Here is a 27,265-nt window from a genome sequence, read left to right as displayed (position 1 = left end):
GCCTCCTCAAGTGGGTCCCTGACTCCTGAGTAGCCTAACTGGGAGGCACCCCCCTGAAGGGGCGGACTGACACCTCACACAGCCGGGTACTCCTCTGAGACAAAACTTCCAGAGGAACGATCAGGCAGCAGCACTTGTGGTTCACCAATATCCGCTGTTCTACAACCACCGCTGCTGATACCCAGGCAAACAGGGTCTGGAATGGACCTCCAGTAAACTCCAACAGACCTGCAGCTGAGGGTCCTGACTGTTAGAAGGAAAACTAACAAACAGAAAGGACATCCACACCAAAAACCCATCTGTACATCACCATGATCAAAGACCAAAGGTAAATAAAACCACAAAGATGGGGAAAAAACAGAGCAGAAAAACTGGAAACTCTAAAAATCAGAGCGCCTCTCCTCCTCCAAAGGAATGCAGCTCCTCACCAGCAATGGAAGAAAGCTGGATGGAGAATGATTTTGACAAGTTGAGAGAGGAAGGCTTCAGAAGATCAAGCTACTCCGAGCTAAAGGAGGAAGTTCGAACCAATGGCAAAGAAGTTAAAAACTTTTAAAAAAAAATTAGACAAATGGCTAACTAGAATAACCAATGCAGAGAAGTCCTTAAAGGACCTGATGGAGCTGACAACCACAGCACTAGAACTACGTGACGAATGCACAAGCCTCAGTAACCAATGCGATCAACTGGAAGAAAGGGTATCGGCGATGGAAGACAAAATGAATGAAATGAAGTGTGAAGGGAAGTTTAGAGAAAAAAGAATAAAAAGAAACGAACAAAGCCTCCAAGAAATATGGGACTACTTGAAAAGACCAAATCTACATCTAATTGGTGTACCTGAAAGTGAGGGGGAGAATGGAACCAAGCTGGAAAACACTCTGCAGGATATTATCCAGGAGAACTTCCCCAATCTAGCAAGGCAGGCCAACATTCAAATTCAGGAAATACAGAGAACTCCACAGATACTCCTCCAGAAGAGCAACTCCAAGACACATAATTGTCAGATTCACCAAAGTTGAAATGAAGGAAAAAATGTTAAGGGGAACCAGAAAGAAAGGTTGGGTTATTCACAAAGGGAAGGCCATCAGACTAACAGCAGATCTCTCGGCAGAAACTCTACAAGCCAGAAGAGAATGGGGCCAATATTCAACATTCTTAAAAAAAAGAATTTTCCACCCAGAATTTCATACCTAGCCAAACTAAGCTTCATAAGTGAAGGAGAAATAAAATACTTTACAGACAAGCAAATGCTGAGAGATTTTGTCACCACCAGACCTGTCCTAAAAGAGCTCCTGAAGGAAGCACTAAACATGGAAAGGAACAACCGGTACCAGCCACTGCAAAAACATACCAAATTGTAAAGACCAGCAAGGCTAGGAAGAAACTGCATCAACTAACGAGCAAAATAACCAGCTAACATCATAATAACAGGATCAAATTCACACATAACAATACTAACCTTAAATGGAAATGGGCTAAATGCTCCAATTAAAAGGCACAGACTGGCAAATTGGATAAAGAGTCAAGACCCATCAGTGTGCTGTATTCAGGAAACCCATCTCACGTACAGAGACACACAGAGCCTCACAATAAACAGATGGAAGAAGATCTACCAAGCAAATGGAAAACAAAAAAAGGCAGGGGTTGCAATCCTAGTCTCTGATAAAACAGACTTTAAACCAACAAAGATCAAAAGAGACAAGGCCATTACATAATGGTAAAGGGATCAATTCAACAAAAAGAGCTAACTATCCTAAATATATATGCACCCAATACAGGAGCACCCAGATTCATAAAGCAAGTCCTTAGTGACCTACAAGGAGACTTAGACTCCCACACAATAATAATGGGAGACTTTAACACCCCACTGTCAACATTAGACAGATCAACAAGACAGAAAGTTAACAAGGATATCCAGGAATTGAACTCAGCTCTGCACCAAGCAGACCTAACAGACATCTACAGAACTCTCCACCCCAAATCAACAGAATATACATTCTTTTCAGCACCACACCACACCTATTCCAAAATTGAACACATAGTTAGAAGGAAACCACTCCTCAGCAAATGTAAAAGAACAGAAATTATAACAAACTGTCTCTCAGACCACAGTGCAATCAAACTAGAACTCAGGATTAAGAAACTCACTCAAAACTGCTCAACTACATGGAAACTGAACAACCTGCTCCTGAATGACTACTGGGTACATAATGAAATGAAGGCAGAAATAAAGATGTTCTTTGAAACCAACAAGAACAAAGACACAACATACCAGAATCTCTGGGACATATTCAAAGCAGTGTGTAGAGGGAAATTTATAGCACTAAATGCCCACAAGAGAAAGCAGGAAAGATCTAAAATTGACACCCTAACATCACAATTAAAAGAACTAGAGAAACAAGAGCAAACACATTCAAACTACAAACCACTGCTCAATGAAATAAAAGAGGATATAAACAAATGGAAGAACATTCCATGCTCATGGATAGGAAGAATCAATATCATGAAAATGGCCATACTGCCCATGGTAATTTATAGATTCAATGCCATCCCCATCAAGCTACCAATGACTTTCTTTGCAGAATTGTAAAAAACTACTTTCAAGTTCATATGGAACCAAAAAAGAGCCTGCATTAACAAGTCAATCCTAAGCCAAAAGAACAAAGCTGGAGGCATCACGCTACCTGACTTCAAACTATACTACAAGGCTACAGTAACCAAAACAGCATGGTACTGGCACCAAAACAGAGATATCAACCAATGGAACAGAACAGAGCTCTCAGAAATAATACCACACACCTACAACTATCTGATCTTTGACAAACCTGACAAAAACAAGCAATGGGGAAAGGATTCCCTATTTAACAAATGGTGCTGGGAAAACTTGCTAGCCATATGTAGAAAGCTGAAACTGGATCCCTTCCTTACACCTTATACAAAAACTAATTCAAGATGGATTAAAGACTTAAATGTTAGACCTAAAATCATAAAAACCCTAGAAGAAAACCTAAGCAATACCACTCAGGACATAGGCATGGGCAAGGACCTCGTGTCTAAAACACCAAAAGCATGGCAACAAAAGCTAAAATTGACAAATGGGATCTAATTAAACTAAACAGCTTCTGCACAGCAAAAAAAAACTACCATCAGAGTGAACAGGCAACCTACAGAATGGGAGAAAAGTTTTGCAATCTACTCATCTGACAAAGGGCTAATATCCAGAATCTACAATGAACTCAAACAAACTTACAAGAAAAAAACAAAAAAAACCCATCAAAAAGTGGGCAAATGATATGAAAAGACACTTCTCAAAAGAAGACATTTATGCAGCCAAAAGACACATGAAAAAATGCTCATCGTCACTGGTCATCAGAGAAATGCAAATCAAAACCACAATGAGATACCATCTCACTCCGGTTAGAATGGCGATCACTAAAAAGTCAGGAAACAACAGATGCTGGAGAGGATGTGGAGAAATAGGAACACTTCTACACTGTTGGTGGGACTGTAAACTAGTTCAACCATTGTGGAAGTCAGTGTGGCGATTCCTCAGGGATCTAGAACTAGAAATACCATTTGACCCAGCCATCCCATTACTGGGTATATACCCAAAGGATTATAAATCATGCTGCTATAAAGACACATGCACACGTATGTTTATTGCGGCACTATTCACAATAGCAAAGACTTGGAACCAACCTAAATGTCCAACAACAATAGACTGGATTAAGAAAATGTGGCACATATACACCACGGAATACTATGAAGCGATAAAAAATGATGAGTTCATATCCTTTGTAGGGACATGGATGACGCTGGAAACCATCATTCTCAGCAAACTATCACAAGGACAAAAAACCATACACTGCATGTTCTCACTCATAGGTGGGAATTGAACAATGAGAACACATGGACACAGGAAGGGGAACATCACACACCGGGGACTGTTGTGGGGTGGGGGCAGGGGGGAGGGGTAGTATTAGGAGATATACCTAATGCTAAATGACGAGCTAATGGGTGCAGCGCAGCAACGTGGCACATGTATACATATGTAACAAACCTGCACGTTGTGCACACGTACCCTAAAAGTTAAAGTATAATTAAAAAAAAAAGAAAAAAAGAGATGTCAGGTTTTTAGGTATGTGAGTCTGAATTTAGGGACAGTTTGAATTGGAGGTATTTGGTAGGCAGATTTTAGTTACTCCCCAAAGTTGTCCACATTCTAATTCCCGGAATCTGTATGTCATGTTACATGGCAATTGGGGATTAAGGTAGCAGATGGAACTGAAGTTGCAAAACAGCTGACCTTAAAATAAAGAGATATCCTGGATTATTTAGGTGGACCAGATGTAATCAAAATGATACTTAAATGAAAAAGAGAGAGGCAGAGGACTCAGAATCAGAGATACGGCATACTCAACTAGCCAATTCTGGCTTTGAAAAGGATGAAAGCTGGTTTTTGCAGTTGGTGGAAGTGGTCATGAGCCAAGGAATTGGGGCAGCCTTCTAATATCTGGAAAAGACAAGGAAACAGATTCCTTCTGAGAGCCTCCAGAAAGGTACACAGCCCTGCCAACACCTTGAGCGTAGTTCAGTGAGAACAATTTCAGACTTCTGAGCTAAAAAGCTGTAAAATAATGAAAGGTGTGCTGTTTTAAGCGCCACCCCCGCCCCCCAAAAAAGAAATACAATCCTACTATGTTTCCTAACATAGGGGTGCAGGTTAAGCAGATATATTGGATATGCAGCACTAATGACCAATAGCACACCTCTATGGGACCCACTCACAACTCTAATCTCAGCAGTTACCTTCTATGTAATTTTTTTAACTGGGAAATTATTTTTAAATTTCCAGGGGAAGATCCACTTTCCTTACATTTTTGGTTCCCAGGTGCTTTTTCATTGCATAGTTGTGTCCATATTACCTTAAAGCCCAAGGGCTTTTGAACATATAATCTAGAAAGAGGCTAAAAATCAACATGCTTTCTGCTCTGTATTTCTCCCTTGTGGCAGTATGTATAGACCAGTATCTGCTTGAAAGGGAGAGGAAACGTGAGTTAACATTTCAAAAATATTACTTACCACAATGCTACCGGATGATGATAAAATCTTGGAGTCCAGATGTTGGTGCAAATATTTCTTTCCATTTTCAATCAAATTACCTCTCAGTTCATTAAATTCAATCTCACATGAAAATTTATGAGTCTTTATTCCTTCCTGATCTTTCTCTCTCTCCAAGCAATCTGTGCAATTTTTTGCTCCCTCCTTCCACTAGCATTACCTCCAGAATCCAAACTCTCGACATCAGTTTAGAGGGGCGAGGAGTAGGGCCTCTGGATCCTATTCATCATTGAATAAGCCTTAGCAAGTTCAGAGTGTAATTTCCCACAGAAAACAAGTATTTCTCATGTTAATACTGACAGCCTTCTTCAGAATGTGTATGTATTATTAGACTAGGAAGATTTTTATCCTTTTTCTTCATCTGACCAAAAAGACCTCTCCGAGGGAGTGAGAGAACAATAAACCTGCATTCTGCTATTGCTGTATAAGAATACTTGGTACATCCCAGGTATCTGATAAACTACCCCACACACCTATTGCTGGTTTCGTCCCTCTAACTTTTAACACCGTTCTGACTCATGAATTAAGTAACTGAAATGTGGGCACTGTCTAATATCTTAGTAGCACTGCCAAGGTCAGTAGTTTTAAATATGCCTAAGTCAGTAGTTTTTAAATATGAAGATTCATTTCAAAATAAAAATATAGTTGAAATCTACATGAAAATATGTATACTTTTAGAGTCTCTTGATTGGGAGCTTGTACAATGGCAAATCTTACTAAGATTTCAACAATGAATTTTAGGTCAATTTTAATGTTATGAATGACTGCAGCATCCATACATATTTAGAAATGCATATGGAAGATAAATTTTTGGTTCATCAAGAAAGCTGAACATAGCTATAAATTCAATAACTATTGGACAAAACTGCAAAGTCTCCCAAGAGTCCATAGCTCACAAATGGGAACAAATGACTTGGATTTGACAGATTTCCATGAAAAATTTTACAATAGGATACTTTTCTAATCACACAGGCAATACCCCTTCCTGTCCGTGTTACAGGATCTCATGCTTTTTCTACATGTAGATGATAGCTAATTTCAGAAGTGTTCGTGGTAATTCTTATAATTTTTGAAAATCTCTTTTTGACATTAGAATTTGGGCAAAAAGAACAAAAATAAAATAAACAGTATAAACCAAAAGGTTGCTTTTGCTATATATGGATTATTGCTTTTTAAAGAATAATATGTTTTAAAATATGTTGATTTAAAGCAGACCACATGTGCATTTTCTGCATGAAGCTATACTGTTGGGCGAGAGTTGGGTAGAGACAAGAGTAGAGTATATTGTATCAGTTCAACAATAGATCATGATTCTTTGTGACCTTGCAGCCAACTCACTGTTAACTTTCTTTCCTTTTTAAAATTTTGCTTTGGCTGACTTCATTTCTATTCTATCAATTCCTAGGTTAGTCATTGTCTCAATAACCAATCTTCATAGCTTTTATATCATTCTTTGAAAACCAATAATCTATATATAACAAAAATATTTTTGATAATATTTAATTTTTATATTCTATTTTGTAATTGACAATTAAAAATTGTGTATGTTTATTATGTACAACATAAATACCATGCAATTTTCATAACTACCTTATTCTTATATGTTTCCAATTCTTTTATTTTAACTGTTATTTGTATACATTTATGGGGTACAGTGAAATTTTGTTACATGTATATAATGCATAGTGATCAAATCAGGATATTTAGGGTGTCCATCACTGAAGTACAATACATTTTTTGTTAACTATAGTCACCCTACTCTGCTATCAGAAATTGAATTTATTACTTTCATATAAGTTTGTGTTTGTATCTTTTAACCTACTTCTCTCCACCTTTGCCCCAACCACCACTCACCATTCCCAATTCCTGATCTAAGTTTCCACTCTTTACCTCCATGTGATCAAATTTTTTAGCTCCCACATACAAGTGAGAACATATGATATTTGTTTTTTTGTACCTGGCTTATCTCACTTACCATAATGTCCTCCAGTTACTTCCATGTTGCTGCAAATAACATAATTTCATTTTTTATGGCTAAATAATATTCCATTTGGTATATATGCCACATTTGCTTTATCCATTAATTCATCGATGGACATTTAAGTTGCTTTTATACCTTTGCTACTGTGAATAGTGCTGCAATAAATGAGCAAGTTTAGGTACCCTTTTCATAGATTGATTTTTTTTCCTTTGAATAGATATCCAATAGTGAGATTGCTAGATCAAATGATAATTCTATTTTTAGTTTTTTGAGGAATCTTCATACTGCTTTCCATAGGAGTTGTTCTAGTTTACATTCCCACCAACCGCGTGTAAGAGTTCCTTTTTCTCCACATTCTTGCCAACATCTGTTTTGGATTTGGGGTTTTCTTGTTTTTCTTGTTTTGTTTTGTTTTGTTTTTGTCTTTTTAAATAATAGCTATTATAACTGAAGTAAGATGATATCTCATTATGCTTTTGACCTGTATTTCTCTGATAATTACTGATGTTGAGCATTTTTCATATACCTGTGGTCATTTTTATGTCTTCTTTTGAGAAAGTCTATTCATGTCCTAGGCCTACTTTTTAATGAGATTGTTGATTTCTCTCCTGTTGACTTGTTTAAGTTCCTTGTATACATGTGATAGTAGTCCCCTGTCAAATGAATGGTTTGCACATATTTTCTCCCAATCAATGGTTGTCTCTTCAATCTGTTGATTATTTCTTTTGTTACACAGGAGCTTTTGATTTAGTTAGGTCCCATTTGTCTATTTTTGTTTTTGTTGCCTGTGCTTATGAGGTGTTAGTCACAAATTCTTTCCCTGGACCAATGTCCAGGAGAGTTTTTCTTAGACTTCCTTCTAGTATTTTTAGGATCTTCATTGGCATTCAGTCTCTTTTTTGACTTCTTATGAATTTTAGTTTTTAAAAATTTATATTGACAATGGTGTTGGTGTTTCCCTAGAGATTGAATTGTAGATTGCTTTGGGCAATATGGTCATTTTAATGATATTCATTTTTGCAATACATGATCAAGGGATATTTTCCCACTCTTTTGTGTCATCTCCAATTTCTTTCGTCTGTATTTTGTGGATTTTTAAATAGAGATCTTACACATTCTGGGTTAAAATTTTTCCTAGGTATTGTTTCTAACTATTGTAAAGGGAATTGCCTTATGTATTTCTCAGGTAGATTATTATTGGTATATAGAAATGCTACTAATTATTGCATGTGCATTTTGGACCCTGCAACTTTATGGTATTTATTTATCAAACCTAAGACTATTTTGGTAGAGTCTTTAAATTTTTCTAGTTATACAATCATATCATCAGGCAGGGACAATCTGACTTCCTCTTTTTCAATTTGGCTACCTTTTATTACCATAGCTTGCCTAATTGCTCTGGTTAGGATCTCTAGTACTACGTTGAATGGGAGTGGTGAAGATGGGTATCCTGGTCTTTTTTCTTGTTCCACTACTTAGAGAAAAGGCTTTCAACTTTATCCCATTCAGTATGATGTTAACTATGGGTTTGTCACATTTGGCCTTGATTATTTTGAGATGTGTTCCTTCTGTGCCAAGTTTCCTGAGAGTTTTTATCATGAAGTTTTGAATTGTATCAAATGCCATTTCTGCATCTATCGAGATAATCATATCTTTGATTCTGTGATTTGATGTAGTATGTGTATTAATTTGCATTATGGTGAACCATCCTTGCATTCCTGGGGAAAATCCCCCTTAATGATGGTGTATTATCTTCTTAATGTACTTTTGAATTTGGTTAGGTAATATTTTGTTGAGGAGTTTTGCATCTATGTTCAAGAATATTTTCCTGTAGTTTTTGTTGTTGTTGTTCTTGTGTCCTTGTCTAACATTAATCTCAGAGTGATACTGGCTTCTTAGAATGAGTTAGCTAGAATTCCCTCCTCTTAAGTTCTTAGAATAGTTTCAGGAGACTAAGCATTAGTTCTTTGTACATTGGGTAGAATTTGGGTGTGAATTCATCTGGTCCTAGGCTTTTCTTTGTTGGGAGACTTTATTACTGATTCCATCTTGCTGCTCACTATTGCTCAGTTCATTTTCTATTTCTTCCTGATTCAACATGGGTAGGTTGTATGTTTCCATCAATTTATCCATTTCCTCTGGGTTCTTCAATTTGTCAATGAACAGTTGTTAATAATAGTCTCTGCTCATCCTTATGTTTTTGTGATATCAGCTGTAATGTGTCCCTTTTTATTTCTGATTTTGTTTGAGTCTTCTCTCCTTTTTTCTTGGTAAGTCTAGTTAGAATATATATAGGTATATAATCTTTATGAATAACTAACATTTTATTTTGTTGATTTTTTGCACTTTTTTGGTCTCTATTTCATTTTGTTCTGCTCTGATCTTTATTATTTCCTTTCTTCTGCTAATTTGGAGTTTAGTTTGTTTTTGCTTTTCTAGTTTCTTGAGGTATATAATTAAACTGTTAATTTGAAATCTTTCTACTTTTTTGTTCCAGACATTTCTTGCTATAAACTTCCTTCTTAATACTGCTTTTGCTGTATCCTACAGGTGTTGGTACATGATGGGCCCATTTTCGTTTGTTTCAAGAATTTTTCTGATTTCCATCTGAATTTCTTCATTGACCCAATGGTCATTCAGGAGCATGTTGTTTAACTTCCATGTATTTCTATAGTTTCTCAAGTTCCTCTTGGTATTAACATCTAGTGCTATTCCACTATGGTCTGAGAAGGTACTTGATATGATTTTTATTTTTAAAAATTTTTTTCAGATTTGCTTTGTGACCTAACATATGGTTCAGCCTGGAGAATGTTCCATGTGCTGATGAAAATATGTATATTCTACAGCTATTGAACAGAATGTTCTATAATTGTCTATTTGGTCCATTTGTTCTAATGTCCAGTTTACATTCAATGTTTCCTTGCTGGTTTTCTGTATAGATTATCTGTCTAATGCTGAAAGTGTGGTGTTGAAGTACTTCACTGTTATTGTATTGCAGTCCGTCTCTCTCTTTAGATTTAGTAATATTTGTTTTATGTATTTGGGTGCTCCAATTGTTAGGTACATACATATTTAGAATTATTATATTCATTTATCAGATTGATTCTTTTATCATTATATAATGGCTTTTGTTGTCTTTTTAAATTTTTTTTGACTTAAAGTTTGTTGTATAGATACTCCTGCCTTTTTTGTTTCTGTTTGCATAGAATATCTTTTTCCATATCTTTACTTTCAGTCTGTATGTGTCTTTACTGGTAAGGTGAGTTTCTTCTAGTAAGAACATAATAGAATAATGTCTTTTTATCAGTTGAATCATTCTATATCTTTTAAGTAGATAATTTAATCCATTTACATACATGGTTATTACTGATATGTGAGTCTTTTTTCCTGTCATATTGTTCATTGTTTTCTGGTTGTTTTAAATAATCTTTGCTCTTATTGCTGTCATTATGGCTTGGTGGACTTCTGTAGTGTTATCTTTGAGTCCTTTCTCTTTCTCCTCTGAGTCATTGCTTAACCAGTGAGCTTTATACTTTAGTATTTTCATAATGGTAAATATTGTCCTTTCACTTACAGATGTGGGACTCCCTTCAGCATTTCTTGTAGGATCAGTCTAGTGGTAATAAATTTCTTCAACATTAGCTTGTCTGTGAAAGACCTTATTTCTCTATCATTTATAAAGAATAATTTTGCTGGATGTATTATTCTTGGCTGGCAGTTTGTTTCTTTCAACACTTTGAATATTTTATCTCATTCTTGTCTGGCCTGTAAGGTATCTGCTGAGAAATCTGCTGTTATTCTGATAAGGTTTCTTTTATAGGTAACCACATGATTTTCTCTTGCTGTTTAGGATTAATTCTTTATGTTTGACTTTAGATAATCTGACTGTAATATGTCATGGAAACCGTTTTACATTGTATCTGTCTGGGGATTGGTAAACCTCCTGTATTTGGATGTCTAAATCTCTTGCTAGACTTGGGAAATTTATGTGTATTATTTTATTAAATGTGCTTTCTAATTATTTCATTTCTCTTTAACCTCAGGGATTCCAAAAATTGAAATGTTCAGTTGCTTTATGTTCCAAATGTCACAAAGACTTTGGTAATTTTTTTATTCCTTTTTATTTTTGTTGTACTGAATTATTTCAAAAACCAGTTTTCAAGTTCTGAGTTTCTTTCTCCTGCTTTACCTAGTCTAATGTTGAAGCTTTCAAGTGTATTTTGTATTTCCCTCAATGAATTTTTTTCAGTTCCAGAATTTCTATTTGTTTCTTTTAAAATATCTATTTGGTAAATTTCTCATTCATATACTGAACTGTCTTTCTTGTTTATTTGTAATTTTTAAGAATTCTTTTGTATCTCACTAACCTTCTTTAAAATCAATATTTTATCTGGAATTTCAAAAATGTCTTTCTGATGAAAATATATTCCTGGAGAATAATTTGGTTTCTTTGGGATGTCATATTTACTGGCTTTTTAATGTTTCCTGCATCCTTACATTGATATCTGTGCATCTGGTGTACCAGTTGCTTCTTCCTATTTTTGAATTTACTTTCACAAGGTAGGACTTCTTCATAAAGGTGTATCTATGGTGTTTGTTGGGTAGCACACTTTGGCTTTGATTCTGGGTGCTTGCAGTGGTGGTATCTGTATGATTTCTTTGGCTGTAAACAGTTCTGGGGTATACGTGATTTATTTGGCACATTGGGGTGAGATTATTAACGGAAGCTGTTTGGTGAAGTTGCACGGGGGCTTGGGATGCCAGTTGAGCAAATTTCCAGGCTCCAGTGGTGGCAGTGGTGTGCTAAGCATGCCTATATTTGTGCCAAATAGTGATTTATACTGGCATTGGGTTGGCAGTTATTGGTGGACCAATTCTTTGGCCTCCAAGCGGCTTGATCAGCTGCTAATGGCAGCAGTGGTGAAATGGGTAGGTGGGTGGGTTCTGGGGCCCCTTGGAAGCTGGCATAGCATGGGTAATGGCAGTGGTGGGATGATTATCTGAGTCTTGAGCAGCATACATTGATGTTGTCAATGGCTGCAGTAGGCTGGGTGAGTTAGTCTCCAGGCCTGCTGATGACTCTTGAAGGTAGGTATCAGTTGAGGTAACAGCAAATGGGAGTTTAGGCCCAACTCCCGGCTTCTGGGAGGAGTGCTGAGGTGCCCAAGATGTTGACTGGGCTGGGCAATCCCCAAGACGCTGGGCTATGTGCTCTGTCTTGGGGAGGTGTAAGGCAGGCTTGTGCTCAGGCATCCTAATGGTGAGAGTGGGAGGCACCGCCCATGGTGGGCAGGGGTGGGATGATTCTCAAACACAAGGCAGAGTGTTCAAGTGAGCCATGCTGAGGTCCTTCCACTGGAGAGGTTGGGGTGACCTTGCTGGCTATAGGCTGGGTAAGCAGGTAGGGAAGATGTTTTTCTCTTATGGCCCAATTAGATAGGGCTTACTCCCCAACCCCAGCTGCAAAAGCCCTTGCCCAGTCCCTAACTAAGTCTCACTGGCAACTTGTGCCCTGCCAGCATTTCAGTCTCAGTCCTGGCAGTGCTTACTTCCCAGCACCAGCAGCTGCAGTTCATGCCTCACTGGCTTCTCAGCCCCAGCTGCAGGAGCACTCCCAGTTTGCACTGCAGTCTCAGTAGCAACAACACATTTCCCTAATGCCCCAGACCCAATGCTTCTGGGTCCCAGAACAGAATGCAGTCTGCCAAAAGTTAGGTTTGAAAATGGCACCTTGCAGTGGCTGCTTAGGTCTCAGAAAGTGTTTAGAATCCAGCATGAGCTCCCTCTCAAGAGCAGTTTCATACCACGGTCTCCTGGTGGCTGCATGTGTCAGCTTCAGGAGTTAGAAAGGTCAAGGGCCTCTCCCATAACCAGAATTGTATGATTCTTTGGAGGGAATATGGGCCACTAGAACTCTCTAACTTACCTTTTCCCTGCATTAGGAAGTCACTTACAGGTTCCATCTGATCCTGACCAAGTAGGCTGTCTCTCTTACCTCTCTGTTCCCAGTGTTTCCTGTCACTTTTCTGCTCAATTCCAGTGCCCTCTCTTGGATATTGCATTTGAGGCGTGCTTATCTGTACACTCCTTTGGCTCTTTTAAGTGCATGAAGTGAGCATGAAATGCAACTAGTCAACCATCCTAAAGCTTCTCTTTCTCTGTTTCAATAGGATATAAAACTGTTATTTTTTAAAATGAAACATTTTCATATGGGAAAAAAAAGCAGACTTTTCAGAAGTAAATGAAAATCGTGTGAATTCCTATTACTCTGAAATACTTGGAGTTGACCTTTATCTGACTACTCTTTAGATATCCCTCTAGGCATAAATATTTACAGTACTGAAATATAATTTTTAAATGGCATCATATTACACATGCTCTTTTGATTTCCATTATGGTCATTTATTTGACCCATGAGGTATGTAGAGCTTCCATTTTTTCATTTTCAAAAATATTGCGTGTTTTAATCATATTTTTGTTATCAATTTCCAAGATAAATTTAATCTGGTGACAGAATTTGATCTGTATGATAGTGATTGCTTTTATATTAATTGTTGAGGCTAGCCTAGTATATGACAAATTTGATTACATTTTATAGACATGGTTGAAAGGAATGTTGGTGTATGTTCATTGTGTCAGGAGAAATCTGTAAAGATCTTCCACTGTGATTTAAGATTTGTCTCTCCTCTGGTAGTTCTGGCCATTTTTTCTTTATGGTCTTTAAGGCTCTTCTAGTAGATACAAGCTTAAAATATTTATATCTTCCTGAAAAAAGTAATTATTTTATCATTTCATAACTTTCTTTAAACTATATATTTTGTCTATTATTATAACTATGTAATTTTTCCTTTCATTAGTTTTTATCTAATACTAAACTTCCATTATTTTAGTCTAAACCTTTATTTTAATTGTGTTTTAAATATGGCTCTGATAAATGGCACAAATTTACATTTTTATCAAACAACAATTTCTGTTCTATTTTTTGGTGACTTTAGCCCATTTACATTTATTGTAATTATAAGTATATTTAAATACTTTACTACCATGTTTGCTTTCTATCAAACTTGATTTATCGATGCTTTTTTCTAATATTATTTCTCATGTTAACATTTTGGGAGATTGACTTTTTTATTTCACATTAAAAACTCTTGCACATGTTTAACATTATTGGCCCTTTTGTACTTATGTGTACTTTTTCATAAAATTTGAGTTCATGACCTTTTTCGAAGTCCATTTTATGAATCTCTTTTTTATGATCATCATTTTTTCTGTTTCACTTCAGCAATATCTTTGTATTTCAAGCATGTTAAAATATTATCTTCAGAAGATTTTATTTTGCCTTTTGCATTTAGATCCACTGTTCATCTGAAATTAATATTTATGTATTTGTGAAGCAGGAGGCAAGCTTTATTATTATTATTATTACATTGTTTTGGTTTATTTGCCTCAATATTATTTATGAAAAATATCTTTCTTTATTCACCATCCGGCAGGCCCAACTGTTTTTTGGAAATCAAAAGGTCTTATATGCCTAGCATGTAGACTCTCCATTCATTCCATTGGTTACTTTTTCTGTTCATACACCATGCATTAGTTAAAACAACAATTCTATATTTAGTTCACAATTTTGTGGATCAAAAATTGGGGTGAACTCTAGTGGAAGTTATTCTGGTCCTGAATGGGTTGTCAGCCAGCTGCTAGTCAGCTAGGAAGCTCTTATGGGGTTTGCCTGCCTATTGATTGGAGCAATAGGAGAAAGAGAGCCTTGTCTTTCTTATCATCTAGAAAGCTAGCCTTGGTTTTGTACACAATATTAGCAATAATTCAAGACAATGAGTAGATATGTGCAAGTGCTCTTAAGCCTAGGCTCAGAACTAACACAATGTATCTTCTGCCACATTCTATTCACAACCTTAACTCAGATTCAAAATGTAGACAGAAAGACTTCAATCTTGATGGGAAATGTCTCAAGGCGAAATTACAAAAGGTAATGGATACAGGAAAGGGCATAAATAAAGCCTCTTTTGCAAATAATCAGTAAATAAATTTTGCAAATAACCAGCCTCTCTGGATATAATTATTCACATTCTTACCATATTAAAAATATGCTGAGCCCAGCTTAATACCGTCTAAAAGTTCCATTCAATCATAGTATTATATGTGAAGCCTGGGTCTCATGATTTACCTCATGTCTAAATGCAGATTTTGGAATTTACCTTCTCTTAATCTGGGATCTATAAACTAAAAAGAAAAGATTGAATATCTGACCTCCTACACACACAAAGAATAAAGTGAATACAGCCTTTATCTGGTTTTGAGAATGCTCTAGATCCCTGAGTCCAATTCATTCACTGTCAGAATGTTTCTCTGGTCAAAATTTATGCAATAGTACCAAAAATGAAATAAGCAGAGCTACATAAAACTCTATTAGTTGTTTTTATAGTACTTCTGTTTACATCAAAATTATTCCCGGCTGTATTGTTTGTCACTATGTGAGTTGACAGAATTCAGTGTATTCGATAAGTCCTGATCATTTCTATTAGAAGTGCAATGGATTATAAACTAGAGAGATAACTGATTCCCAGCTACCATTTGCTGTGAGGTCCCCAACACAGACATGTCTTTTTCAGACTACCGAAGTTCACGAAAGAAGATATGGAAAAAAGTTTCTGGTACTAAGCTAGGTATTGAAAATAAAAACTTTAAAGATTGATATGGGCCCTAAATTTTTGGAGAGTAATGGTGTTTATAAAGGCTCTGTTAGACTTCTAAAACTCTTTTTTTTAACACGAATATTTGTTTTAAGATGAAAGAAGAGATAAAGCACAATAGCTCCATGGCATAGTGGTTATGTTTAACAGAGATGCTGTTGTTTGATGTTAGTTGTGGGTTTATTGATCCTTTTCAGCTACAGCAGTTGGTCTCTAAGAATTTAGAGTGATAAGAGATCAGTTATTTTCCATTTACCCAATGAAGTCCATTCATCTTTTTCTTTTATTGCTTTTCTTTTATTGTTTCCCAACACAATATATTTTCTGGCAATAAGAGTGATATTCTGTTGGAAAAAGAGGACAAAAGGAAGAACTAATTTGTCTTCAATAATTATTGGCAAGCAATTGGGTAACAGAATCAATAACTTCTGTTAAATTTTTGGTGTCTCAACCTAGAATTTATTCCCTTGAAAAGCTTAAATCCAGGAGACACTTGCTGAAACCTAGCACCACTAAATTGTAGAGTAGAAAAAACAAGTCATTCCTCTGTAACAGCCATTCATAACAATATATCTCTTGAAATGAAAAAGGAAGTCTCTTTGGTTTCAGGATTACAAGGAGCTTGGCTAGTGGAAATGGCACATCCTAGAGTTATATGAAAAATCAATAATCTTGGAACAGTGACCATCAAAACGATTGTTGATTAAAAAACAAATAGGCATTAACAAGATGGCTGACTAGAGTTATCTGTACTTGTTCCCCCCATGCACACATATAAAGAGACTCAAACAATAAATGAACAGCTATAACTTTACTGGAAGAACTGGGAAAGTATACTGGAGAGCACCAAGAAAGCAGTAAAATCCCTGCTGTGTATGGAAACCAGGGTAGCACCATAGAGGGGGGCAGTGAGACATACTGCCTCTAGAGCACTGTCTCCCCTGTCAGGATTGGCTCAGAGTCAGGAGGAAATTCTTATGGGGAAAAGGTAAAATAAGACCTCAGTAGTTGCCACTGATGCCACAGGGACTAGCAGTCCTTGATACAGGAAAGTCCCTAAGTCCTCAAAGACCCTGGATCCAGTTTGGCTAGTTACCAGAAGTTTGTGCAGCTGCATTGTCCCAGAGTAAGAGCCCATGGTGACCCCCACTCCCCACTTTTTGCAATCTAAATTGTTACTGCATGGAACCATCTTGAAACCCAAATCACTGCTAGAGTGCATCTTATCCTGAGTGCAAGTAGCCGCTGACTCTCTTCATGCTTAGGCCCCATTGTCATTCTACCACACTCATGTTGATGACTGCAGCACCAAGATCTTGGCTGCCTGGAACCTAGACCCAACAGAACAAGCAAGGCCCCAGTTTCTAAACCCATGCAGCACAACACTTTTTTCCAATAACAGGTGGACTTAAACAGTGGGGAAGCTTCCTTACAGCCAACTGTCCAGCTATGCCCACATGTGCCTGCACTGCTCAGCCAGCGAGCCCACCAGCACACCTGCATCCATGACTGGCCCAGTGGTGTCTGCCAGCAGCCCTGCATCCCTGAAGAGTCAGCCACACAGCCTGCTGGCTTACTTCTCCCATGAACAACCAGAGTGACAACCAGCCCAGTAGAGACACTCCACTCCCACCCCCAGAAATCCTATTGTACAAACTTATTGGTTTGCCATGACTGCACGTACTATGTCTGACAAACAGCTCAGTGCATCTACTCCCAGCAAAATCACGTCACCACCACCACAAACTCCTGTAGCCTAGGTCACTGAGGCAATTGCTAACATTGCTGACAAGGACTACAGCTAAAGAAACTTAATGGAGATTCAGTTAAGCTGCTAAGTTCATTCTAAAACAAAGCCAACTCACCATACCCAACTGACATCCTGGGACCTATCTACAGGAAAAAGTCTCTCTTTACAAGAACTACTCCATAAAATTGGAAAAACCAACTGTCCTGCTAGATGATCAGACATCAATATAGAAACACAATGAAAAGAAAAATCTAGGAAATGTGACACCCTCAATGGAATACAATAAGTCTCCAGTAATAGACCATGAAGAAAAACATATTTATAAAATTTCTAAAACAGAATTCAATGTAATAATCTTAAGGAAACTCAGCAAGATATAAGATAATGTAGACAAACAGTTCAATAAACTCAGGAAAGCAACTGATAACCTGAATAAGAAACTCAAAGAGATATATATCATTAAATAAATCTTGAAGAATTCAATGAATGAAATAAAAAATACAACTGACAGCTTCAACAACAGACAAGATCAAGAAGGAGAAAGAATTTCTTAAATTGAAGACACATCCTTTGAAATAACTCAGTAAGAAAGGAAAAAATAATGAAGAACAAAAAGTGACTGAAGAAAGTCTATGGGACTTTGAGACACCATTAAGCAAGCAAAAATGGCCATATACCATCTAACGTTTCAGTCAATGATTTAAATACATATACAACAGTGGTCCCATAAGATTATAATACCATAGTTTTTACTGCATCTTTTCTGTGTTTAGATATGTTTAGATACACAAATACTTAACGTTGTGTTGCAGCTGCCTGCAGTATTCAGTTTAGTAATAAGCTGTACCAGTTTGTGGGCTAGGAGCAATAGGCTATACCATATTTCCTAGGTATGTAGTAGCCTGTGTCATCTGGATCTGTGTAAGTACACTATATGGTGTGTTCCAAACCAAAAAAAATTTAATGAAACGTTTCTCCAATAGTGTTCCTATCATTAGGTGATGTGTGACTGTGATTGTTTATAGGAGTGTCAGAGGGAGAAGAGATGGGGAAAGGAACAGAAAATTTATTTAACAAAATAATAGCTAATAATGTCTCAAGTCTTTGGAGAATTGTGGACATCCAAATCCAGGAAGCTCAAAAGTTCCCAACTTTATTTAACTCAAAAAGATCCTCTCTAAGTATCATTACAGGCAAACTGTCAAAAGTCAAAAGCAAAGAGAGAGAATTCTAAACGTTGCCAGAAAAAAGCATCAAGTCACATGTAAAATAAATCCCACTGGCCTATCAGCTGATTTCTCAGCAGAAATCCTATGGTCCAGGAGAGAACAGAATGATATATTCAAAGTGCTGAAAGAAGATGAACTGCCAATCAAGAATATTATCTCTGGTAAAGCTATCCTTAAGAAAATTGGAAATGGAAGGAGAAACAAAGACTTTCCCAGACAAGCAATAGCTGAGGGAATTTATCACCATTAGGCCAGCTTTACAAGAAATGCTTAAGAAAGTGCTCCCGCTGGAAATGACATGATAATTACTATCATAAAAACCCATAAAACTATAAAACTCGTATGTAGAGGTAAATTAATAATCAAATTCAGAATACCCAAGTGCTGTAATGGTGCTATATAATAAATCTGTCAATCCTCTAGTGTGAAGATCTAAAGTAAAAATGGCCAAAAACACAAAGCTATAATTAATGATTATTACACAATAGACTAAAAGATAAGTCAAGGAAACAGTGAATTGGATGTTTGGGAGGAAGTGTAGAGAATTGTTATGATCAAAAAAGGGCTGATTCCAGGGGGCTGAACAGTGATGGTCTGCAGACCTCACTTCCATGACACCTCTGTAGGTTAAGACCCACTGACCTAGGATTTCAGCCACCCACTGCCAGTGTTCTCAGGCCAGCACCAACACCAACATCACACTCCCCAGAGTTGAATCTCCTAGAGGGAGGGACAGGTCAACATCTTTGCCATTTCCTGGTCTTTTCTGCTGCTGCCTTTGAGATCTAGGGAGTCCAAGGTGAACAGAGACTGGGAGTGGATCCCCAGCACAGTGAAGCAGCCCTGTGGAGAAGCAGCCAGACTTTATTTGCATGAGTCCCTGATCCCATTTCTCCTAACTGGGTGAGATTTTCTGAGCAGGGACTTCAGCCTCCCCCACCAGCATTCTCAGACTGGCAGTGGCTCTGTACCTCCCTAAGACAGAGCTCCCAGAGGAAGGGGTGAGCCACCATTATAGCTGCTTTGCAGCCTTTGCTCTTGCTCCCTCCAAGTTCTGGAGAGTCCAAGGGGATGAGGGGCTGGTGTGGACCCTCCTGCACCATGCAGCTTCTTCATGGAAAATTGGTTAGACTGTCCTCCATACAGTTCCTAGACTTCATTTCTCACTGGGCAGGGCCACTCTACCTGGGACTCCAGAACAACCACCCTGGCCCTGCCTGAACACCTCAATCAAAAGAAGCTCAACATTTCTCTGCAGAGGAAATCACAGAGTCAACCCGCAGCCCCTTTACCATTGCAGCTGCAGTGTTACTGCCTTAACTGCCCTCAGGCTGGGGAAGGAAAAAAAGTCGAGTCACTGCGCTGGCACCTTCAGCACACAACAGCCACCATATTGAGAGGAGTCCCATCCCTCTACACTGGAAACCCCCAACCCCCACTTTTCATCAGGCAGGGCCCCCAGCTCAGAACCACAGAACAGCCACTTCACCCACAGCTGAGCACACTCACTGGTAGTTGCTCTAAATTCCCCTGGGGAGAGGATCTCAGAGGTAACTGGCAACCCCTCTGCCACTGTCACAACTGCACTTCTGCCCGATACCCTCGGTCTGGGGAAGAAACAAAAAGCCTGAGGGCTATACTCAAGCTTATAGCATGTCATGGTCACCATATGGAGAGGAGATGAATCTCTCCTCTCTGTCAGCCCTCAACCCCCTGCTCCCCTAAAAGTGAAGCCCCCAGCTCAGACCAGCAGTCCAGCCACCCCATACCTTGGCTGAACACTCCCAGTAGTAACAGTTCCATGTTTCTTGGAAGTGGAGATCCCAGGGACAGCTGAAGGCCCCTCTACCACTGACCTTGCAGTGATACTGCCCCTACTGCCCTAAAACTGGGGAAGAGCAAAGACTCTAAGTGCCCTATCCACACCTCAAGCAAGCTGCAGTTATGCTAAATAGAGGAGAACAGCCTGTCTCTCACAGGTCACACCCATCTCCCCTTCTTGTCCCTAGGCAGGGCTTCCCTAGCTTAGGACCACAGTGCAACCCCCTCATCACAGCCCAATTGCACTGATTGACTGCAGCTCTGCATCTCTCTGCAGTGGAGCCCCAGGAGAAAAGTGAAAAACCAACAGCCACAACCACTGCTAAATTCCCTTCCTCTGCTGCCTCCAAGTTGAACAGAGAGCACAAACCCTGAGATTGCCCCAGAGCATCAGTGTGGAGACAGGGAGTGCCAAACCATGAACTACAGCCAGCACTGAAGTGGAAGAGAAGCCCACACTTTCAGAGCATTGAGAAGGAGCACAGCTGCAACTACCAGGAAATGTAGAGAAACCACATCACTAAGAACCTACCTACTGATCATTACACTTAAGTAAAACCTAATGGATCTCACCCTAATATTTAAACATCTAAAATACTTTGCTAACACACCCTTGTGTGAAGCCAAGGACAAGAAGCTAGCTATAAACAAAAACCCTGCACGAAGCCTCAGTCCTCTGAAAACCTCCAGAATATAATTCTGACTGTACTCAATCTATACCACAGTTAAAGGAACAGCCACATGCACAAATGAAAATTAGCACATGCAAGAACTCCAGCAACTCAAATGGCCAGAGTGTCTTCTGTTCTCCAAATAACCACATTTGTTCTGCAGCAAGGTTTCTTAACCAGGCTTTGATGGCTGAAATGACAGAAAACAGAATATGAATAGGAACGAATATCATTGAAATTCAAGAGAACGTCTAAACTCAATCCAAGAAATCTAAGAATCACAATAAAATGATACAGGAGCTGATGAAATAGCCAGTATTGAAAGGAGATAACTGAGCTAATAGAGCTGAAAAAAAGACACCACAAAAATTTCATAATGCAACTGCAAATATTAACAGCCAAATAGACCAAACTGAAAAAGAATCTTAGATCTTGAAGATGGGCTTTCTGAAATAAGACAGACAAAAAAAAAGAAAAGAAAAAGAACAAACAAAACTTCTGAGAAAAATGGGATTATGTAAAGAGGCCAAATCTATGAGCCATTGGCATCCCTGAAAGAGATGGGGAGAAATCAAGCAACTTGTAAAACATATTCCAGGATATTATCCATGAAAACTTTCCCAAACTTGCTAGAAAGACCTACAGTCAAATTCAGAAAATGCAGAGAACCCCTGCAAGATACTACACAAGATCATCTCCAAGAAACATTATCATCAGATTTTCCAAGGTCAAAATGAAAAAAAAAAATGTTAAATGTAGCTAGAAAGAAAGAGCAGGTCATAAAGGGAACTCCACCAGGTTAACAGAAGGCCTTTCAGTAGAAAGCTTACAAGCCAGAAGAGATTAGAGGCCTATATTCAATATTCTTAAAGAAAAAAAATCTGACCAATAATTTTATATCCAGCCAAACTAAGCTTCATAAGTGAAAGATAAATAAGATCCTTTTCAGACAATAAAATACTAAGAATTCATTACTACCAGACTGCCTTATAAGAGCATCTGAAAGGCACACTAAATGTGGAAAGGATAGACTATTATCACCTGAAACAAAAACACACTTAGGTACACAGATCAGTGACACTATAAAGCAACCACATAAACACGTCTGCATAATAACCAGCTAAAAACACAATGACAGTATTAAATTCACACATATCAATACTAACCTTGAATATAAATGGGCAAAGTGTCCCAATTAAAAGGCATAGAGTGGAAAACAGGATATAGAAGCAAGATTCAATAGTATGCTGTCTTCAAAAAACATCTTACATGCAATAAAACACATAGGCTTGGGGAGGTTCCAAGATGGCTGAATAGGAACAGTTCCAGTCTACAGCTCCCAGTGTGGGCGACACAGAAGACAGGGGATTTCTGCATTTCCAACTGAGGTACCAGGTTCCTCTCACTGAGGCTTGTCAGACAGTGGGTGCAGCCCAAAGAGCATGAGCTGAAGCAGGGCAGGGCATCACCTCACCTGGAAGCGCAAGTGGTCAGAGAATTCCCTTTCCTAACCAAGGGAAGCTGTGACAGATGGTACCTGGAAAATCAGGACACTCCCACCCCAATACTGTGCTTTTCCAATGGTCTTAGCAAATGGCACACCAGGAGATTATATCCCATGCCTGGCTCGGAGGGTAGCATGCCCACGGAGCCTCGCTCACTGCTAGCACAGAAGTCTGAGATCGAACTGCAACTCAGCAGCGAGGCTGGGGGAGGGGCGTCCACCATTGCTCAGGCTTGAGTAGGTAAACAAAGCGGCCAGGAGGCTTGAACTGGGTGGAGCCCACCGCAGCTCAAAGAGGCCTGCCTGCCTCTGTAGACTCCACCTCTGGGGACAGGGCATAGCTAAACAAAACACAGCAGAAACTTCTGCAGACTTAAGTGTCCCTGTCTGACAGCTTTGAAGAGAGTAGTGCTTCTCCCAGCATGGAGTTGGAGATCTCAGAATGAACAGACTGCCTCCTCAAGGGAGTCCCTGATGCCTGAGTAGCCTAACTGGGAGGCATCTCCCAGTAGGGGCCGACTGACACCTCATACAGCTGGGTGCCCCTTTGAGACAAAGCTTCCAGAGGAAGGATCAGGCAGCAACATTTGCCGTTCTGCACTATATGCTGTTCTGCAGCCTCTGCTGGTGATACCCAGGCAAACAGGGTCTGGAGGGGACCTTCAGCAAACTCCAAAAGACCTGCAACTGAGAGTCCTGACTTTTAGAAGGAAAACTAATGAACAGAAAGGACATCCACACCAAAACCCCATCTGTACATCACCAACATCAAAGACCAAAGGTAGATAAAACCACAAAGATGGGGAGAAATCAGAACAGAAAACTGGAAAATCCTAAAAATCAGAGTGCCTCTTCTCCTCCAGAGGAATGCAGCTCCTCACCAGCAACGGATCAAAGCTGGGTGGAGAATGACTTTGATGAGCTGAGGGAAAAAGGCTTCAGATGATCGGTAATAACAAACTTCTCTGAGCTAAAGGAGGATGTTCGAACCCATCGCAAAAAGCTAAAACCCTTCAAAAAAAGATTAGATGAATGACTAACTAGTATAAAGAGCGCAGAGAAGACCTTAAATGACCTGATGGAGCCAAAAACCATGGCACAAGAACCATGTGATACATGCACAAGCTTCAGTAGCCGATTCGATCAAGTGGAAGAAAGGGTATCAGCGATCGAAGATCAAATGAATGAAATGAAGCGAGGAGAAAAGTTTAGAGAAAAAAGAGTAAAAAGAAACGAACAAAGCCTCCAAGAAATATGGGACTATGTAAAAAGACCAAATCTACATCTGATTGGTGTACCAGAAAGTGACAGGGAGAATGGAACCAAGTTGGAAAACACTCTTCAGGATATTATACAGGAGAACTTCCCCAACCTAGCAATGAAGGCCAACATTCAAACTCAGGAAATACAGAGAATGCCACAAAGATATTCCTTGAGAAGAGCAACTCCAAGACATGTAATTGTCAGATTCACCAAAGTTGAAAAGAGGGAAAAATTGTTAAGGGCAGCCAGACAGAAAGGTTGGGTTACCCACAAAGGGAAGCCCATCAGACTAACAGCGGATCTCTCGGCAGAAACTCTACAAGCCAGAAGAGAGTGGAGGCAAACATTCAACATTCTTAAAAAAAAGAATTTTCAACCCAGAATCTCATATCCAGCCAAATTAAGCTTCATAAGTGAAGGAGAAATAAAATACTTTACAGACAAGCAAATGCTGAGAGATTTTTTGTCACCACCAGGCATGCCTTACAAGAGGTCCTGAAGGAAGCACTAAACATGGAAAGGAACAACCAGTACCAGCCACTGCAACAACATGCCAAGTTGTAAAGACCATCGAGGCTAGGAATAAGCTTCATCAACTAACAAGAAAAATAACCAGCTAACATCATAATGACAAGATCAAATTCACACATAACAATATTAACCTTAAATGTAAATGGGCTAAATACTCCAATTAAAAGACACAGACTGGCAAATTGGATAAAGAGTCAAGACCCATCAGTGTGCTGTATTCAGAAGATCCATCTCACGTGCAGAGACACACATAGGCTCAAAATAAACAGACGGAGGAAGATCTACCAAGCAAATGGAAAGCAAAACAAAAGCAGGGGTTGCAATCCTAGTCTCTCATAAAAAAGACTTTAAACCAACGAAGATCAAAAGAGACAAAGAAGACCATTACATAATGGTAAAGGGATCAATTCAACAAGAAGAGCTAACTGTCCTAAATATATATGCACCCAATACAGGAGCACCCAGATTCATAAAGCAAGTCCTTAGAGACCTGCAAAAAGACTTAGACTCCCACATAATAATAATAGGAGATTTTAACACCCCACTGTCAACATTAGACAGATCAACGAGACAGAAAGTTAACAAGGATATCCAGGAATTGAACTCAGCTCTGCACCAAGCAGACCTAATAGACATCTAGAGAAGAATATACATTCTTCTCAGCACCAAATCACACTTATTTCAAAACTGACCACATAGTTGGAAGTAAAACACTCCTCAGCAAATGTAAAAGAAAAGAAATTATAACAAACTATCTCTTAGACCACAGTGCAATCAAACTAGAACTCAGGATTAAGAAACTCACTCAGAACTGCTCAATTACATGGAAACTGAACAACCTGCTCCTGAATGACTACTGGGTACATAATGAAATGAAGGCAGAAATAAAGATGTTCTTTGAAACCAACAAGAACAAAGATACAACATACCAGAATCTCTGGGACACATTTAAAGCAGTGTGTAGAGGGAAATTTATAGCACTAAATGCCCACAAGAGAAAGCAGGAAAGATCTAAAATTGACACCCTAACATCACAATTAAAAGAACTAGAGAAGCAAGAGCAAACACATTCAAACTACAAACCACTGCTCAATGAAATAAAAGAGGATACAAACAAATGGAAGAACATTCCATGCTCATGGATAGGAAGAATCAATATCATGAAAATGGCCATACTGCCCATGGTAATTTATAGATTCAATGCCATCCCCACCAAACTACCAATGACTTTCTTCACAGAATTGGAAAAAACTACTTTAAAGTTCATATGGAACCAAAAAAGAGCCCACATTGCCAAGTCAATCCTAAGCCAAAAGAACAAAGCTGGAGGCATCATGCTACCTGACTTCAAACTATACTACAAGGCTACAGTAACCAAAACAGCATGGTACTGGTACCAAAACAGAGATATCGACCAATGAAACAGAACAGAGCCCTCAGAAATAATACCACACATCTACAACTATCTGATCTTTGACAAACCTGACAAAAACAAGCAATGGGGAAAGGATTCCCTGTTTAACAAATGGTGCTGGGAAAACTGGCTAGCCATATGTAGAAAGCTGAAACTAGATCCCTTCCTTACACCTTATACAAAAACTAATTCAAGATGGATTAAAGACTTAAATGTTAGTCCTAAAACCATAAAAACCCTAGAAGAAAACGTAGGCAATACCATTCAGGACATAGACATGGACAAGGACTTCATGTCTAAAACACCAAAAGCAATGGCAACAAAAGCCAAAATTGACAAATGGGATCTAATTAAACTAAACAGCTTCTGCACAGCAAAAGAAACTACCATCAGAGTGAACAGGCAACCTACAGAATGGGAGAAAAGTTTTGCAATCTACTCATCTGACAAAGGGCTAATATCCAGAATCTACAATGAACTCAAACAAACTTACAAGAAAAAAACAAACAACCCCATCAAGAAGTGGGCAAAGGATATGAACAGACACTTCTCAAAAGAAGACGTTTATGCAGCCAAAAGACACATGAAAAAATGCTCATCGTCACTGGCCATCAGAGAAATGCAAATCAAAACCACAATGACATACCATCTCACACCTGTTAGAATGGCAATCACTAAAAAGTCAGGAAACAACAGGTGCTGGAGAGGATGTGGAGAAATAGGAACACTTTTACACTGTTGGTGGGACTGTAAACTACTTCAACCATTGTGGAAGACAGTGTGGTGATTCCTCAGGGATCTAGAACTAGAAATACCATTTGACCCAGCCATCCCATTACTGGGTATATACCCAAAGGACTATAAATCATGCTGCTATAAAGACACATGCACATGTATGTTTATTGTGGCACTATTCACAATAGCAAAGACTTGGAACCAACCCAAATGTCCAACAATGATAGACTGGATTAAGAAAATGTGGCACATATACACCATGGAATACTATGAAGCCATAAAAAATGATGAGTTCATGTCCTTTGTAGGGACATGGATGAACCTGGAAACCATCATTCTCAGCAAACTATCACAAGGACAAAAAAACCATACACTGCATGTTCTCACTCATAGGTGGGAATTGAACAATGAAAACACTTGGACACAGGAAGGGGAACGTCACACACCAGGGCCTGTTGTGGGGTGGGGGGAGGGGGAAGGGATTGCATTAGGAGATATGCCTAATGTAAATGATGAGTTAATGGGTGCAGCACA

This window comes from Gorilla gorilla, chromosome 4 (assembly GCF_029281585.2).
Source record: "Gorilla gorilla gorilla isolate KB3781 chromosome 4, NHGRI_mGorGor1-v2.1_pri, whole genome shotgun sequence".
Lineage (NCBI taxonomy): Eukaryota > Metazoa > Chordata > Mammalia > Primates > Hominidae > Gorilla > Gorilla gorilla.
Note: the sequence above shows the minus strand (reverse complement) of the source record.